This window comes from Callionymus lyra, chromosome 2 (assembly GCF_982586985.1).
Source record: "Callionymus lyra chromosome 2, fCalLyr1.hap1.1, whole genome shotgun sequence".
In the NCBI taxonomy this organism is placed as follows: Eukaryota; Metazoa; Chordata; class Actinopteri; order Syngnathiformes; family Callionymidae; genus Callionymus; species Callionymus lyra.
This window is the reverse complement of record NC_141819.1, coordinates 43689430-43708813: the sequence shown is the minus strand read 5'-3', so window position 1 is coordinate 43708813 and position 19384 is coordinate 43689430. Positions and strand designations below refer to the sequence as shown.

At 39.4% G+C, this 19384-nt stretch overlaps 1 protein-coding gene across 14 annotated transcripts in view; it reads right to left on the bottom strand.

Moving 5' to 3' along the window:
* The window catches only part of lrrc7 (leucine rich repeat containing 7), an 83805-nt gene that overhangs the window by 34396 nt on the left and 30025 nt on the right, over nucleotides 1–19384 (bottom strand). The gene's annotated exons all lie outside the window — the stretch shown is intronic.

Here is a 19384-nt window from a genome sequence, read left to right as displayed (position 1 = left end):
GCATGTACACAACACAGTGATGGTGCTTCATTTCCAAATTCTGTGTTGATGCATCTGAAATATTAAACGCAGTATCACTCTCCAGCTCCCCTCCACCACAGTGTGATGAAGTCATACAGTTGTTTTTCTCCCAACTCATCTATCTCGCAGTGCAGTTTTCATTTCACTACACCATTGCTATTCAGTGTTGAGTGTATTTGTGCTCAACAGTATTTAATAATGCCTTTTCAAAATAAAAGTAAGGAGTAATCGTCTCGTTCTAATCTCTTAGTGTATCTGTGTATTTCTTGAAGCCGAAGGCGGTATGAATAATTTTAAACTTGTGTTGCGAATTCTTCCCACTGTCACCATGGAGACAACATATACAGTCCATAGCCAGTTGAGCCTCTGAGCATTGTAAACTGAAAGTGATCCAAACCAAACTTGCTTCTGAATTATGAATTATATATAGTTCAGATGTTTTCACAGAAGTTCCGCTCTGCTCCTGGGCAGCTGACAATTAAAGTCGCTGACCCCCAAAACTTGAACTATGATTTACAATCATCCAGCTTGTGTCGTCCTTCGAAAGCCTAAAATTTTAGAAGCCACTGAGATGAGGAGCTTACAGAGTGATGTAGAAATTTTGGCAAAAATAGAGAGTAATAAAGCGAATAAACAAGCAACCAGACAGAGGAACAGCATGACTGATTGAAACTGCAGAAGAAACTACTCTGATTGGCTGAAGTTCAAACACAATATATCCCAGTAACTGAATCTCCAGAATAGTTTCACCCTATGCATGGCAGGTGAGAAGGACCCTTTGGCCAATGTAATATAAAGAAATTTGTTAAAAATGGAATACAATTTTGACCAAACACAATCTTCACATCATCAAGAATTCACCCAACAACTTATAGTCAGAAAACCATTTACCTGGCAACCGACCTCATCTTCTGTCATCCAACATTCATACTTTGTGATTATGTCTTTATTCTAGACTCCTGACCACCTGCCTGCATGTCTCTGACCAGATATCTGTCAAAAGCACAACATGACTTCCTGTATTTGCTGAAACATTTCACCCATGCCACACGTGTCCACCCCCAACCGCGCCCACCATCTTCAACGACTTCCTGCATGCTCAGATAAAACAAAACAGTAGCATTATGCTAGAAACATCTTTTAAGATTTGACTTATTTCTGCTTTAGCTTTGCTTGGCTATATATTTAGCTACATGCTGATGTTTGGTTTATACATTGTTTTACAAGTTCTGGATCGCTTCCTGAAGAAACGTGCAAACTTAGTATATGGAATCTGAACCCAACAAGATTTACAATATGTCTGACTTCATATCTCAATACATCATAAACCTCAGGTCAGGAACCCTTAAATTAATCAATTGATCATATGTATTTAATATTGTCAATATGTTTGTATTGAGAGGCTCTAAGAATGCCTTCAGAAGAAAAGATGAATCATTGACTTCTCATATGTAAGGCATATCCATTTGAATTGTGTAATTATTTGCTAAAGAGCAGTTATGTTTTACGTGTGTACATGAATGTTCCACACATATGTGGATCTTGTCAGAAATTTGTTGATCAACTCTTCATAGACTGTACATTATAAATGGCAACAATGTGTTTATCTGGGTGTCTCTTAAAATGATGAACCTCTATTGTACTTATCAGTATGTGTCATCAGTTTGTACAAAACTCTCTTTTGATATTTAAATTAGAAAATGTACTTAAGCCCCACCGACTGAAACCACTTGTTTTTTCTAAAGCTAAAATCTTGCTAACCACACCCACTGTGCTTTTATTGGTCAAACCAAATGAGGTTTGTCGTGCAGTGTCATCAATCCCGGAAGTCTCCACCTCCAAGGGACTGTGTACAGAAAAAAGCAACACTGCTGCAGAAGGAGTGAAGAACATTAATACGACATAATGGGCTCCGTTCATGTAACCTCTCGATCTGCCAGACTTCAGACAGGGGAGAACTTTATAAACAAATAACTACAAAATGGATCTACGTCATGGTGAGGGACTTACTGCATCTTGGAGAGGAGATATTAACGTTTGAAACATGTTAGTAAGTCAGGAGATTTGAAGTTTCCCAGTTCAGTTGCCCTTTAAAGCATCTGTCTCATTTGACACCAAGTCCAGAATGAGGTCCCCACTTTAAAACAGGCACAAAACACACTGTTGAGTCCAAACCTTCAACAGCTACCTTGTTAAGGGACACATTAACAGACCTGGAAGTGGGAATTGAACCACAAAACTCTCCACCACACAGCAACTACTTTTGCATCTGAGCTACAGTATGTGGTTAGAAAATTGATTGATTGGATTTTATCTTAGATATATAGCAGTAGCATTACTACTACATCAGAGAAACATTTTTAAGGTTTTACAATTAAGCCGGTCAACAGTAAAGATAAAAAAGGAATATTTTTACAATATAAATTAGTTGTCCTCAAGGATGTACGTAGCATCTGTATGTTTTTTGTTTTTTTAGCAAAATTTGACTCACATGTATTAAAACAAAATCAAAGGTCAATAGTTTGTTGTCAACATAGAGAGGTGACAACCAAACCAAGTAAAAGTTTCACACTCTCTCTTGCTCATGTTTCCAGGCCAGTCGGTTGTTCTCTCCATTCGTCTCTGTTTTTAGAGGATTCTTGCTCGGTGGCCCAGATTTGCCAAGGATGCCCAGCATGTCTCTTCTTCATGTCTTCCAGCATTCACTCTTATATCAAAGGTCCTCCTCAGTCTGCTGTGTTATTGATACTGCTCTCTTTAAGAATAAGAATGTTAGAATTAGAAACTTTTTTAAGTGACGTTAACTGAAGAGAGTCACATTAATGATCTTGATCAAACATTTCAATCATTAAAAAATACACTATTTTACTTATGTATTCAAACTGTAGTAAGGTGCATGAAAAAAATAAAACAACAAAAAACAAATAAAAGAGTTTTTGAATTTGGTTCCGCTTGATCTGAATCTGTCGCTGCATTGTTAGACCTGCTGCGAATTTGGAACATCCTCATAGTTGGTTCTTGTCTCTATCTGGCCAACAAGCTTTGCCATCTGATCACCATTCACTCCATCCATCACCTGCTGCTCTTGTGCAAGTGAACATGCCACAACATTTATAATCCACCTTCTCTACCACAGTATCAAACCGGTGAGCTCCTTGCAACAGCCTCACTGTGTGAGTGTGGCCATTAGCATAAACTGCTTTTAGCAAGTGTTAATCTCGATAGCTTGAATTGGAATTTGAAGAGAGTAGTTGCTGTGGTAACCACTGACTCAACTGCCCTGTATAACAATAAAACCATAATTAAAAAAGAGATTCATTTTGAAAAGCCTTGCACTGTTGAACTGCTGGTTCCTTAGGTGCTGAAAACGATCAGATGAATTTCAAATCTGTAATGTAAACGTTTCATTGTAGTGACAGTGATTCCCTCTAATGATGAAATTAAACAAAAAAAAGGTTTGAAACCTGTTTGCTCTAAAGAAGGTACTGATAAGGATTAGTTGATTTCATAGACAGATTGATGTTTGTGGGATCAAAAAGCAGTATGATAGTTTGTACCCTATACTCTGCTGCCGTCCGCTTCTATTGTGCTTCTGAGTTGTTACCAAGGGCTGTGATCACACCTTTCTATGGGCCACCACAATCCTAATATACCTTTAGAGTAACCCTTTCAGTCAACTGCTGTCTGACAGTGGCCTTTTAGTTGCAGTTTAACTGCTTAATTATTGAATATTAAAGTAGACCACTTAGCATCAGACTATATCAAAATGGTTCTATCACAGGTATAGAGTAGTAGTCGTATAGGTTCAGAATCAGCATCAGAAAACCTTTATTAGTCCCGCGAGGGGAAATTCGGTTTAACAACAGCAAGAGAAATAAAAACACCCAGAAATAAAATCGAGAAAGAAAATCTAAATAGAATAAAAGATAAATCTGCGCTATATAATATATAAACAATCATATTTACATAAATAACAAGAGGTGCAGTTAAATATTTATCTTGGTGTGTTCTTGTTGTGGAGTCTGATGGCAGCAGGGAGGAAAGACCTGCGGTACCTCTCCCTCACACACCGGGGATGAAGCATCCTATCACTGATGGAGCTCCTCAATGCCCTCAGTGTGTGCTGGAGAGGGTGAGACAAGTTCCTCCTCATGGAGCCCAGCTTGCTCCGCATCCTCCCTCCAGTCACTTCCTCCACAGGATCCAGGGGGTGCCCTAGGACGTAACCGGCCTTCTTAATAAGGCTGTCCAGTTTAGCCCTATCCTTTGCTGTCATGCTGCTCCCCCAGCAGACCACACCGTTGAAGATGGCAGAGGCCACTACTGAGTCATAGAATGACTTCAGGAGTGGCCCCCGGACACCAAACGACCTCAACCTCCGGAGCAGGTAGATTCTACTCCGCCCTTTTTTATAAAGAGCAGCAGTGTTATCCACCCAGTCCAGGCGGTTGTTGAGGTGAACACCCAGGAACTTGTAAGTCGTGACAATCTCAATGTCCTGTCCCTGGATGTTCAGTGGTGAGGGGGAGATGGAGGGACACCGCCGGAAATCCACAATCAACTCCTTAGTTTTGCTGGAGTTGATCTGAAGGTGGTTTTCCAGGCACCAGTCAACAAAGTCCTGGACAAGTCCCCGGTACGGCCCGTCATCCCCGTCCCTAATGAGGCCGACGATGGCGGAGTCGTCCGAGAACTTCTGCAGGTGACTGGTGGGAGACAGGTGTTGGAAGTCTGCAGTGTACAGTGAAAAGAGGAACGGTGCTAACACTGTTCCCTGGGGGACCCCTACACTGCACAGTACAGTCCTCGAAACACCATCCCGGGTCCTCACGAACTGTGGACGGTTGGTGAGGTAGTCCACAATCCAGTCCGTGAGGTGAGTGTCCGCTCCAGACAGCTCCAGCATGTCCCTCAGGATGTTTGACCTGATGGTATTGAAAGCACTGCTTAGATCCAGGAAAAGGATCCTCACAGTGCTTCCAGGCGACTCCACGTGAGAAAGTGCTCGGTGGAGAAGGAAGATGATGGCGTCCTCCACGCCGATGTCAGGTTGGTAGGAAAACTGCAACGGATCCATGGAGGAGCGCACCAGAGGACTCAGGTAACTAAGGACCAGCCGCTCCAGAACCTTCATAAGGTGGGATGTCAAGGCCACAGGTCTGTAGCAGCTGGGATCCTTAGGGTGCTGAGTCTTCGGCACCGGTACCACACAGGATGTCTTCCACAGTAGTGGAACTCTTCCCAGGGTCAAGCTCATGTTGAACAGAAGTCCAACAATTTCACTTAACTGGTCAGAGCATGTCCTGAGTACTTTGCCACCGATGCCATCTGGTCCAGGGGCCTTGGTTGTCTTGGTTCTCCTAAGCTGATTTCTCACCTGGAGAGGTGTGAGGGACAGGCTGGGGTGGGGGGGCATTGTCCCCTGTGGAGTCAGCGGGGGGGCTGAAACAATACAAGCTCGGGGGGGAGGAGAAGGTAAGTGTAGAGGTGAGAATGGTGGAAGAGCAGGGGGGGGGAGCCGACACCTCAAACCTTGAAAAATAACTGTTTAAGTTGTCGGCCCAATTTTTATCCCCCGCTGCTACAGAGAGCCTGGTCTGATGTCCGGATATGGATTTCAGACCTCTCCAGACATCTCTGGTGTTGTTGTTGGCCAGACTCTCTTCCATCCTCCTCCTGTACCTCCCCTTTCCCTCCCTGATCTTTCTTCTCAGCTCCTTTCTGGACTGCCATCAGATCCTCTTTGTTTCCTGACCTAAAGACTCTCTTCTTCTCCTTTAAGAGATCCTTTATATCAGGATTAATCCAGGGTTTGTTGTTGGAGAAGCATCGTACAGTTCTGGTTGGTACAATGCTCTCCACACAGAAGTTTATGTAGTCCGTGACACATGAAGTTAGTCCGTCAATATCCTCCTTGTGGGACTCACTGAAGATGCTCCAGTCCGTGGTCTCAAAGCAGACCTGCAGAGCTTCCTCAGCTTCTTCAGACCACTTCTTGACTGAGCGAGTCACTGCTGGTTGCCTGCTCACAAGTGGCTTGTAAACAGGTAGGAGATGGACCAGACAGTGGTCAGCTCGTCCCAAAGGAGGAAGGGGGGATAATAAATAAGCGTCTTTAGTGTTCGCATAAAAAAGGTCCAGTGTGTTATTGTCTCTGGTGGCACAAGTGACGTACTGCGTGAATTTGGGCAGACAGGAGGAAAGAGATGCGTGATTAAAATCACCGGAGATGATAAAGAGGGCCTGAGGGCTCTGAGTCTGTAAGCCGTTCACTACTCCAGTGATGACGCCACATGCTGCCTCCGCGCTCGCCGACGGTGGAATGTACACAAGCACCGCGACAACATGTGAAAACTCCCGTGGCAAGTAGAAGGGTCTCAGACTCAGCGCCAAAAGTTCAATGTCAGGAGAGAAAACGTTAATTCCTGTCAGGATTCCAGTGTATGATTCTGCCTTTTTTCCTACCCTCCACTAGTAACTGATGTGTGGTATTTCAGAACTCACCGAACTCAGGAAAACAGTTGTATTACAAAATTACCACTCGCTTGGCTTGTAATGAATCTTATTCAGGCACACTAGGAACTCACAGTTTCAGTGAGACATTTTACTGAATAACTTGTAACAAGTTATCTTTTGACAACCCTTTCTACCATTCAAATCATTTGGGTGAAAAGCAATTTAATTTGTCACCTCTTGGCTAGCAACAGAATCACAACTAGTCACTTAGGTCCTGTCTATAACCCCAAGATACTTCATCCTGCATCAAAGAAACTGTGATACTCACAGAAATGGCATGTCTGCACAAATAAATATACAAGCACTATTTTAAAAGTAGTCAGGTTTCTTGGGGTCTTGTTCATGAGCTGAGACATAAGACCAACTCATTTGTACTTTCAAGAGCAGTTATGAGCTTTGAGGAGAGACTGAATAATATGACTAATAGTTCCTTAACTTTGAGAAGGTAAGAAGCTCTGCCCTCACAAAGCTAACAAAAGTTAACTGCTTTAGTCAGATGTTTAACCCGAAGGAGGCACTCGGACATGCCTAGGACACACTGGCTTGACTGCATCTCTCAGTTGACCTAGGAATAAACTTTCACTGGAATAACTGCACAGCCAGTAAAATTAAGTTAAGGACACCAATAGACATTGTATTACTTTACAGGTGGTAGGAAAATAGGAATAAATTATTATAGAACCTTTTAAAAAGATGTTTTCCCTCTGGAAATTGCATCCCCGTTTGACTTCCACTTGCTTAATATAGATTGATTTCTTGAATTGACAGCTTCTTTGTGCCTGCTCTATTGTCGCTTGATGTCAGAAGCATTCATAAATGTCCTTTTCAGTGACTGCAGAAATGGTTTATGGCTACTGTGAAACAGTTAAACCTAGAAGAGGCATCCAAAACATGGTCAATGTCAAGTACCATGGAGTGGAACACAGCGGCAAAGCAGAAATCCCTACCGGTGTCTTCGTCGTAAATGTCAACCGTGCCATTTCAAGACAAGCGTCGACCCAGAACGACATCTGTCGAGATCTCCAGACAAGCGCTGGAGCAGATATTCATATAAACAGGTGTTGGACACATGGTGTCACTATCTGGACATGATGCCCTGCACAATATATTCTAATCATATACAACAGTATAAAACGTTCATGTACATTAAATGTCTGTTAAGTAATGACTTGTGATGCATGCACTGGTGGGTCAGAAGTATACTTCAAGTTCATTCTTCATACATATTAAGTCCCTCTCCAGCCAAGTACAGAATGAGGTATTCATTTAGTAGAATTCAAATTACCTAGATTTTAGATATACATGTTCAGAATGTTATGTTTATATAACTAGAACACCAGTAGTATATAGAGAATATACTAATTGCTAAGCCAAGCCATAATGTTAGTAGGGAATGTTTTTTTTGCAAACTGAGATACACCGTGTGTGCCTTGTCCTGTGTTGGCTATCTAGCACTCGTTGATAAGTAGTTTGACAATATGCACTGAATAGAAGTCGCTGGAGCAGCAACAGTTGTAAAGTTCCCCAGACTTCCCCCATCTTGATATTTCCTACAACTCTTGTGAAAGAAGACTGAGGTCTTCCCGGGTCAACCTGAATTCTGCTTCAAACCCTCTTCTCCTAATTAAAACTGAGGCTGCTGACAACTGCGTCAACCGAGCTCTTCTTCTGAGTCAAAAAGGAGGTGTCTTTTAGCTCGTAAAGACAGACAGTTGGGTGAACGTGGGTTGTATGACACATTGTCATCAGATTAGTCAGACTGAAGTGTGCTTAGGTGGACTTCCAAGTCCTGTCTGTCCACCCACGCATTAGCGCTGACTACTGCTGTATACTCCTGTATCAATCGGATTCCCCATTTGATGCTTACATCAAACTTATCCTAGACATCCTCGCCCTGATCACTTTCGGAACAAACCCCTTGTAAGCCAACAAGACTCGACAACAAGATGGCCATGAGACATTCGATGGACACTGTTTTGGTCACATGAGCATGACCTGTTCCTGTAGTCATTTGAGGGTGTCTGAAGAAATAAAGGCCGCCCTCTGGTGGACACCTGTGTCTTTATATTTATAAACCTTTCTAACAAACACAATGTACGAATTTTTGTACATCATTAGTCATCAACCTCTTTAAGCACTAGTCTGGATCTCCACACTTGACCTACGTTATCTCACACATGCTAATGTCGGTAGCTCTACGTGACAATACTTTTGAAATTAACAACGTGGGTGACAAGTTTTCCAAGTTTCACAAATAGCATGACCCAAAGAAGAAACTGAGCCCTAGCGAGGAGGCAACTTCATACTAATGCTGAGGTTTGAAGCCCACCAGTCACGACATTATTGCTGTTAGCACAGAGCCGTCACCACGGTAATGTGGGCATCACAAGGCTAAATCAGGCCAGTCAGTCAGAGGTCAGACTGTTCACTCCCACATTTCTGGGCAGCGTTGATCTTCCTCATCACGAATCACAGAGGGAATATGCAAATGTTGTTCGGAAACATTCCAGGAATAGAAACTGAAGTTTAAAGGAACTGAGCTTTAAATATGAACAAACATTTAGAGGGAAAAAACATGTGCACTCACTGAAGGAAATATTAATTCATTCATTAATTTAAGTGTTAAGCATATATTTGTAAACATTTTAGGTGGGTGTTTGAAAAACTTTTTCACATGAATATATCTCATTAGAACAACTACTATCAATGTTTTTAATAATATTATTACTTTAAAATTTATCATGCGGGTTCATTTTATGTGTGTTCCTAGTGTGCCTAATTAACATTCATTACAAATCTGACAACAATTAGGTTCATTTGACTGGACCTGAATAAAGCAAAACACTCTGATCGTAAACACGTGAGTTGTTGATGAATCCCAAACGTGTGAGCAGCTCATGGTAATGAGTCATTTATATCCTCCAATGAATAGATAATGATGACCATAAAGGAGTTGAAAAGGATCCTGTCCCCTTGTCAGACACACCAATGTATATATATTTTATTTTCTTCTGTTAGTTGAGGTTGTTACAGGGAAGTTAAAGCGCAGAGATGTTACGGATGCCGTTAATCATCCTAACCTAACTGTCATATTAGACGATAAATATATAGACGATCGAATCATATCCCTTACAGACAAACCGCAGTAGCTTAAGAGGTTCTCAGACGTTCGACCGGCAATGATCGGTGATCTAATTTCGGACATGTATTGGACAAAGTCTCAGCTGGTTCTGGAGTGAATATTCAATTTCAAACTAACTTTACAGCTGTCTATTAAACGTGGTTCTGTAGAACGCAGATGAAACACATTTATGAATTTTATTTTTCTAATGTTCAAATCTCTTACTCACTTTGTTTTTTTTTGGTTAAAACATATATTCATCTACACTACAGTTTGTGAGTATGTAATACAGGATCAGCGCTACTAAGATATTGATGAATGGCAAAATCCTGTTCATCAATCTGTTGTTGTTGTTGCTGTTGATATTATATATTATTATTATTGTTATAAATTATTATTATTCCTCTTACTGGCCAGTAATGATGATGGACGGAGGAATCAATCAGAGTAAGGGAGGCGATACCTGGAATTACTGGGAAGTCAAATATTCGATGTTAGCGATTTTTTTTGGTTTGTTTCTAATTAAAATTAAAAAGGATTTGAATATTGTATGTAATGTTTATTAACATCAGTAAGACTTTTATCAGTAAGACTTTTATTTAAATGTAATATTAAACTTCTATTTAAGGTCAGGAGTGTTGGATGAAGTGAGAATATGTTTAGGTGTGTGATCTGACGTTGAAAAACAGCAGCAGCCCTCTTAGCAGTGAATGTTGAAGTGTGTTCACACCGTCACATCTGACTCAGTTGTTTTCATGGCTAGTAAAAAAAAAAAGACACATCCATCTAAATATCTTCATTTTTCTCCTGCAGCAGTCGCAGCTGCTGCCAGCCTTCATGCTCCAGTTAAAACTTATTTCAAGGTGGTTATTTTTGGTTTTCTGCTACATTCTGTCAACATGATTCAGAATTGAATCATCTCATTTGCAGTCAAAGATATAATGCTCATTAACACTAATGAGTTCAGCTATGTGGAATGACTAAAACCAGACCAATGGTGTAAGACTTCACCTCAGCAGAAACATATATTATAAAAAATATATATATTGGTCTTAGATCTTTGAATGTAAAAGAAGAAAACATCAAAATTATTTTAAAGTCAATAAAAATATCTTAAATAGATCATGAATCATCATCATTTCATGAATGTATACAATCTTTTTCACCAGTCATTAATATTTATGCCATAGCATGGACACCTATAGAGCCATGAGACCTGTGGGATCTGCTCTACATGCACTAATGCATGCAGATAGTCCACAACAGGCGATGAGGAGCCAAAACTCGATAATGCAATTATCCCCCCGGATTAACAACACACTCGTGTGATACGAGACTCGATGCCAGGAAAGCCAAAAATCCAACATCTGGATAATTCTTGGTCAGCAACTTCCTTCCATCACACACACCCACACACACAAACCCTGTCACGTGTAGCTTCACACATGAACACACGCACATTAGCAGTGGTTACACACACACATTACAAACACACACCAGGGTCCATTCGCGTGTGCTGAAGTGGTCACACATGAATGACCACGGCCCCGGAGGAGTCAGACATTAAAGAAGAGTCAAACATTATGAATCTTCATTTCAGAGACAGCTAAAGTTGTTTGAATTCATTTGAGAGAATCCGCTCATGCTGCTGAGACACTGCAACAAAGTCATGAGGCGTAGCTGCCAAACACATTGTTATTATGGCTCTAATTGATAACTATTATCTGATCTGTGTGTTAAATCTCCATGAAATGCTTTGACAGAACATTTTCAACCTTCACATTTGTTCATTTTCATAATAACCAACCAGATCAAGGGACTTTTTAAAATGTTGCTGGGCCACTCTTATCCAGTGTTTGCGTGAATAGTCAGATACCTGAAAGAACAATCATGTGGATCTTTACTTCTTTAACCGCCAATCATAGCTCAATAGCTTTAAATGTGTCGGCAGAAGCTTAGGTAATGTTTTCCACTTAACCAAGACAAATCAGACTACATTCACAGTGAATTAAAAAATCATTCGAAAGCCCTGGTGAGTGACAGAACTACATTGTCCTGTGATCAAGTTGAATGACTTATTATTCAACTTAACTTATATTCTCAGAAGAACTAATAGAGACTTAATGCCAATTAGTTTTGCCGTGAAGAAGTTATGAGTCGTCATCACGTCTTTAACATCCATCAGTAATGGCTGCTCTTTAAATTGAGTCATTAAATGTCACACAGGAAGATGAATTTAATTTGTCGTGAGGTCATTAAAACTGAGATGTGTGACTGACAGCTGTTTTAAAGTAAAATTAATGTCTGCCTGAGCAAAGTTTCTTTCCCAAGTGGTTACCTGAAGTGACTCTTTGGAGTATTAGCTTGTGTTAGTGGCTGATTCATGCAGAGCATTAATGTGACTGTTGTCCTGCCTTACTTCCTACCTGTGTTCTTCTCTATACCTACATCTCTCCCCTGGTTCCTCTCTTAACTCTTTAGAGATACTGTAGATACCAACACTTACCATAAAAGTTCTGAGATTCTTGAGCACATGTTCTGAGATGAAATGATCCCATGTGCTTGGCGTAAGAGGAGGGGTACACTCTGAACAGGTCATGGTTGTCACGGGGCACACAGAGACACACACTTACACACTCACACCTTGAGGTAAGAAGTTTATGAAAAGAGAGACAGTGGTCGAATGAGTCACTCTTCTTCCTTTAAAAGACAGTGTCAATGTGGGACCAGTAAGGCTGGACATTAACTGCACTTATCATCTCTTCCTGTCTAATAGCATGACAGGAATAGCGAGACATCTGAATGGAACCAGTCGACAGATGCTGGCAATGCTTCTGTTATTTCTTTACTTTTTTTGTGTCGTCACTCTCTTAGAACACCAGCATCTCTTTGATTCCTCTCCTGTCCTCCTGGAGCATCAGTGATTGGACTATTTTTAGCCACCGACTCTTATTAATAGACTTAAAAGGCTCAAATTACCTCCGTGTTTAATGTGGCGAAATGGAGGGGCGGACTTGAAAAGCAGAGAGCTGCTGCCCGAGGGTCTCTCTCTGTCTCCCCCCTCACTCACTACAGGAATCACAATCAAACATCCATCGGACTGGTCGCTCTAATAAAAAGCTCAGGCCGGAGGCTGACCGGGCTTTTGTCCCATGAAGAGGAGCTTGTGTCGCCCCTGGCAACACAAGGACCAACCAGCTCAGGAAGCTCGCAGACACGCCTCCTCCATCTCCTGGAACATCCGCCAACTGGTCATTTTTCCTCTGCGGGGCAGGACAGCATCAACTGGTAAATTCACGGTAGAAGAATGATTTTTAACAGTATGTATGAGGAAAATCATTTATGAATGTCCAATTTACTCTTTGTTCTACATCCTGGTAGCCTTCTTCTAAGAACTGAAACGAGATTGATGTAGGATTTAAAGGTCAAAACTAATTCAGGGGTGCCCATTAGGTCACAAGTGAAGCTCAGGTTCATGACATGGACCCCCATGTACTGTGCTACAGTACATTTTGTACAAAAGTTGAAGAGCCTTGACGCTTCATGAATGTCCATTATGACATTTCTAAGGCCCCCTAAAGTGGTTGCCTGGATGCTGTGACAAGATGACTTGGATTAGAAATATGGCAAAATATAAAGCAATAAATAGGGAACAAAATTTATGCAATTTCATAGATCCCTTTCATCAAGAAGAGCTCTCAATTTATAAAGTTAATGTCAGACTCCACAGTTCTTCTCACAAGCCAGATAACCTTATAATCGCTACCTAATGTCCATCTTGTCCAGTATTTCATGACTACCTAATTACATGATCCAGACCAATTCTTCTGCCTGCTTTTAATTGCTAATCTAGTTAGTATCCTTGACCCTCTGAAATGACCGGATTCTAAGTATATTATATATGAGTCGTTGTTCTACTGAACACGTCTGTTGGTGACGGTGTTTTAGCTCAGATAATCCAAGCTGTAGGACATTTTGACTGTTTATTAAGTGACAATGCCTTAAAAATATAATTTTATACCTGAATTCTGTAAAAATAATTGTATACCTCTATACTTGATCCATCATCACGCCTTTGCTGAATCTCATATATATTCCATAACCAATGTAATTCCACTGAACCATCTTTCTATCTAAAATACTTGCTGTCTGCGTCTCAAAACCCCAAATCATGGCCCATTCTAAACTAGTTTAAAGCGGTTGGCATGGAACCTAAATATGATTTGTAGCAGTTAGCATAGATCTTCCATATCCTACATTTCTCTCATCACTGGAAGTAGAACTTGAACTAAATGTGTGTGTGTTATAAGAGTGAATAAGTTTAACCTTGTTGCATGAAGAAATAATAGAATGTTTATTTATTTTTATTAAATGCCAAACTTGTGCAGCCAGTTTAAACAAGCATGTTGAGATAAAAAAAAAAAAGAACGTGGAAAGTTAGGATATAAAACTAGGGAGACCAGATAAAACAAGTTTAGAGTAGTGACAGTAGGAGACATATGATTCTATTGGAGCAAGAAAAGACTTGTGTTCTCTCCATTTCCAACATTCCCAGAAGCCTTCTTCAATTTGACCCATCACTGCTGACTAGTTGCCACCATCTCTCCTGTTCTTGCAGCTGTCATCACTAATAAATAATGTCAAGGAGTTTTTGTTGTGATAGAGAAATACCAGCAGGGCTGACATGGTCGGCCCTGTCAGTGTTATAAATAAAATATGCTGCCTGGCGATGGCCAGATGTGGACGCTGACTCTTAAAGGAGGCCTGAAGGGTCTCTTGACTCTGAGATGGCCGTTTGATATCTTAGGATGAAGAGATGGCTGTTTGATAAGGTTGAGTATTGAGTTGTTTTAGACACAGATAGGAATCAACAAAGGGCTTTTTTCATTTGAAAAGGCTGCAAGGAAAGTTTTTGCAAGTTGTTAATCTTAATAGGTAATCAATGTATATAAATCTATTTAGACTCGGAGCACATTGTGACTGTTTTAATGTTTTTAAAAATTAAGTCAATTCTTCTTCACTGAATATAAACTGCGCAACAATGTGTTTTAAATTGTGTATTACGCAAATCCAAGAAGAAAAGTAGACTTGATGGACTTCAAAAAAAGAAGAATGTCAAATGTAGACCTCATATTGAAAAAAACCTTTCCACAAAAATCTTTCCCAGAAACCACGGCTAAAGAGAAGGAAATCATTAGGGAATAGCAAGCCTTTCTTTAGTTTTAGCCATGTAAACTAGACTTGTTGAATATGAGCAGCATAACAAGATTGAGATTAAGAGATAAACTGGTTACCTGCACAATGCAAACTTCCAATATAAACTACCAACAACAGTTGGATTGGCTTTCAAAGACAAGCCATATGTCAATATGTCGATTCCACGACTAAAGCATATCTTCTTTCATCTGGTGGATCTTTTATTGTTGTATGGAAAGAAACAACACCGTTAAAGGAAGAACTAGTTAGCCCTAGAGAAAACAGCGATCATGATGCAACCATGGCAACTCCACCTCCCACACTGGAAACAAATCATGATTTTATGCTTACATTACAACAACTAAGTCTGTGAATCAGTTAGCATAAACATAGATTATTATATGAAGCATTTTAAATAAATGATTGATTTGGACTAATCTCAGTCCTTTTCCATTTATTTATTCCCAGTCAACACTCGTGATGGCTGCACATTAACATGCTCTGCTTACTGGCTTTAGTCAGTGTTCGGGGTCACTTGTCAATGACTGACAGGTCTCAGTTAACAATTTGTATTGTCTGTAATAAATAGACGAATGAAATCAATCAGCAAAAAGCTCACTATCTCTAGTTAAAGATACATATAATGGCCAGACTTTTAGCTTAGTCTACAATGCTTTTTAAAATAAGTGTTTGGAAAACACAGAAAATACAGTATTTGTAAGGATTTACAGAGCAAAGTCACGCTACGATAAATCAATAAAAGTGGATGAGAATGAATAATTGAAGAGTCACTAGGGAATTTAATATCGACTACTTTCATGCACCTTGTGTTGGTGTTAGATACTCAAAAGCTGTGACAAAAGACACACTTAAATGCTAAATACTGCAAACTGGACAATTCCTAAAAATACATCCAAATTATATGTTGTGTTTCTCTATAATTATGATCTTAAAAATACATGAGTGGTTTTATAATGAGTGGTCATAATATTGTTTGAGACAAACATAGATTCATTAGTTAGTTGTATTCCACGTTGTGTTACATAAAAATACATGAAAGATGCTAAGTTAATTGACATTATTCAGGTGCCGGCCAAGCATGTGGGATTTGGCAGCGTTTCCGTGTCTGTTGATCTGAAGCATCTCTGGAAGTTACGTCTACGTCTGATGAAGATATCAATGTTTCACCTGCAGCAGTGTTTTAAGCTACACTGCCGCATGAATTACCAAAGACTGCATGAACTTATTCTCAAGAGAATATTTATACTCTTTATGGCACCAGAGAGCAGAAGCTCAGAAGATACTGATAGCACAATTATGAAACTGGCTAATTAAAATGTGTTCTAATGAAATTGCCGAAAAAGCAGCAGAGGAATCTTGAGATAAATTTGTTATGATAAGACACTTAAAAAATGTTTTGAATTGAATTGAAATTTAATTAATCTAAGCTGCTGTATGCATCTATCACAGAATTCTGCTCATGACTTAGAGTGACATCTTTATCAGGTATCATCCTTACTATTCATCATCATCATCATAAACATTGCGGATTGTATCTTCATATCTTTCACTCTCTATGGGTTTCTCTTCTGTCACCATGACGATGAGCTTCATGGATACAGTCACTAGGCAACCAGCAGCATCAGCAGGAACAGCGGCATCGTGTTGTCAGAGCGCAAGAAGGACCTGGAAGCTGCATGCCATATTTCTCTTGGCCGAGAAAAATGATAATGCATTTCTCATGTTTCTCACTATGTTGGAGAGTTTGAATGGACGTAAAGAGACTCTGTGTTGTGCAGAATGTTTAATTCAGCAGCAGGAATGTTGCATTAAAAATTGCGGGAGGAGATTTTTAAGTAAACTCTAGAGAAACGAGGTTAACTGGAGGGTTAACACTATAATAAAAGGCTGTATAGTACTATATATGAAAAATCTCTATCATATATTTGCTTTTACAAATTCAATCATGTCAATTCTCATTATCCCATCAAGTCTCTTTTTTCAGTCTCACTTTGCTAGAAAAAAACAACACGGCTGAATTGAGTCCGTTTTTTCAGTGCTGCTACAAGAAGAGGTCAAAGAGATGGAAATAGGGCAATCATCTATTCCTCTCTAGAATCTAACTCTGCTCCAAATTAGACAAGAAACACCTCATTTTACAGAGCGGGACAAATCACTACTTTGTATCAAATGATACAAGATGGAGCCTGTCAGTGTATTTCTTCTTATGTTGGAAGTTAATGATGTGTCTTTCCAGACTCTGCAAGAAATGCTGTTGGCAACTTACACAGCCAACATATCTTTGTTACTACATAAGAAATGGTTTCCTTTAATGACAAGGTTGCCCTGCAAGCGAACACAATGTAAATTCTGCATTACAAATACTGTATACTAAGAAAGAAGATGGACAATCCAAGGCTAGACGAATGTGCAAGAAAACATCAGTTCACTCATTTAACTAACGATTGACCAGTTACTATCAAAATGATGTTTGTTATGTGTTGGATTGAATCATTTGTAAAAAAATAAAAATAAAAAAAAGAGTTTGACCTTGTATTAATACACTACCCAAAGACATGTTTCTATGAAGATAAAACCAAATTGATGCATGTGAACTTATGGTAAAGCAAGACTATCTAAAATAATTTGTATTGTTTTCTATGATTCACTTTATTGATTATTGTGTTTGTTATTATTGTTTTAATTGTTTTACTATGTGTTCTGTATGTCCTAATATGTGGAATGTGATATGTTTGCTGTTGAAACAATTAACATTTCTCCAATGTGGGAAGAATAGAGTAATTTTAAATATTACTGAGTGTTAATGTAAAAGACACCAAGCTGAACTACAATAGAATTTTCATTCTACCAAGATAAACTATGGCTAAACATAAAGTGTGTCATGATAGACTCAAAAAGTTATGTTTTGAAGAGAATTTTTGTCCACAATAAACATTCTGCCGTCGTTTTAAATGGTCACAGTTCACTACATACATCTTGTCCAGTGTTGAACAGGTTTTGGACATTAACTGCTGCACTGAGGGAGAGAATCTGAAGTCTTGAATGTCTATGAACAACCATGAACAGACACGTGCTAATGCTTTGTTGACAAAACGATGCAAAATGATTATCTGTAATGAAAAGCTGGAAAAAGGTTTTAATGGAGAGCAACAAAGAGGCATGGCGGACCAAGCAGCTCTTAAAGATGTTGTACTGATGATAGTGATTAAATATTCTCTTTGATAAGAAGCAGCTCTGGGTGTGTGTTGCATTAGTACCCTGAAACAAAACTGCACTTGAACTGTGGTCTAAAAAAACCCCATTAAAAGGCACACGTATGATCCAGAGATTCAAGTCTCCCGATGTATAACAGCTGCATAAAACTATGAGACAGCGAGCAGTATGTCGTTACAGCCCGAGGCAGATTGAAACAACAAAATAATTGGTGACGATACACTGTGTGGTGATTTACCAGATGTGTGCGTCGTTTGACAGTATGTGATGCTGATGACAAAGGCAGGAGGTTGCACATGAGATGAATAGCACAGGATCACAGCGCTAGTATATACCATTATGATGCTTTATATAAGACCTGCTATCTTTGAAAGTAATTTTTTTCTCATCATATATTGAGTAATTGAATTTGCCATTTTTTGCATAAACTGTAGTTCAATTAATACAATGGAATGACCTTAGATTAAATCAATACAAATAAATTAAACAATACAATAAAGTTGTATTGTTTTAAAATTAAACAATACAATGAAATGAAATATAAAACTTAGCTTGTGCTTGATTGTTTCTTGTCTTTGTCAAATTCTATGGTTGAAAATGTGGTTCAAGAGATTGGAATTAATTCTTATTTCCCATCAGTTGTCGCAGCAAGTCAGCACCCTTCACCTTCACCTTGATACTTAGTCACACTCATTTCCTCATTTACCACATTTGGTTCATAAATGTTGTTCTTTTTTGTTTCTTTTCACTGGTCCAGCACTGCCTTTCCTCCAAAACATCTGCCCTTCATTTGTCACCAAATGACTTGAGCCTGTGCTGTTCTCCTGACTAGTTGGAGTGACTCACAATTCACAATTCCCAAGTAATAATTCCTGAATGGATTGAAATTTAGAACAGATTGTTTTCCTTTTTTTACTTCAATTGTTTTTCAATTGTTCCAATCATAGTTCTGGAGCAAATATTGCACTAATGAACATGAAAATGTTAAGCTCAATCGCTTAAATTGTAGTTGTCAAAAACAGTGGTAAACACCAGGGTCACTAGCTTTGTGTAGTCAAGCAGTGAAAGTGACAAATTGTGCATGCGATTGAATTAGATGAATTATTCAGATGATAGTCGAATCCACTTGTACATGCCAGTTCGAGAGATTCATCTTCAGTTAAGAGTAGAGAAATAAAACATTTGCTTCAATTAAACGGTTCAAAATGAATTTTGACTCATACATTAGAGAGATTGACAGCGTAAGAAACATTAAGTGTAAATCTAGAATCATTCTTGAAGAGGAGGAGAATGCTG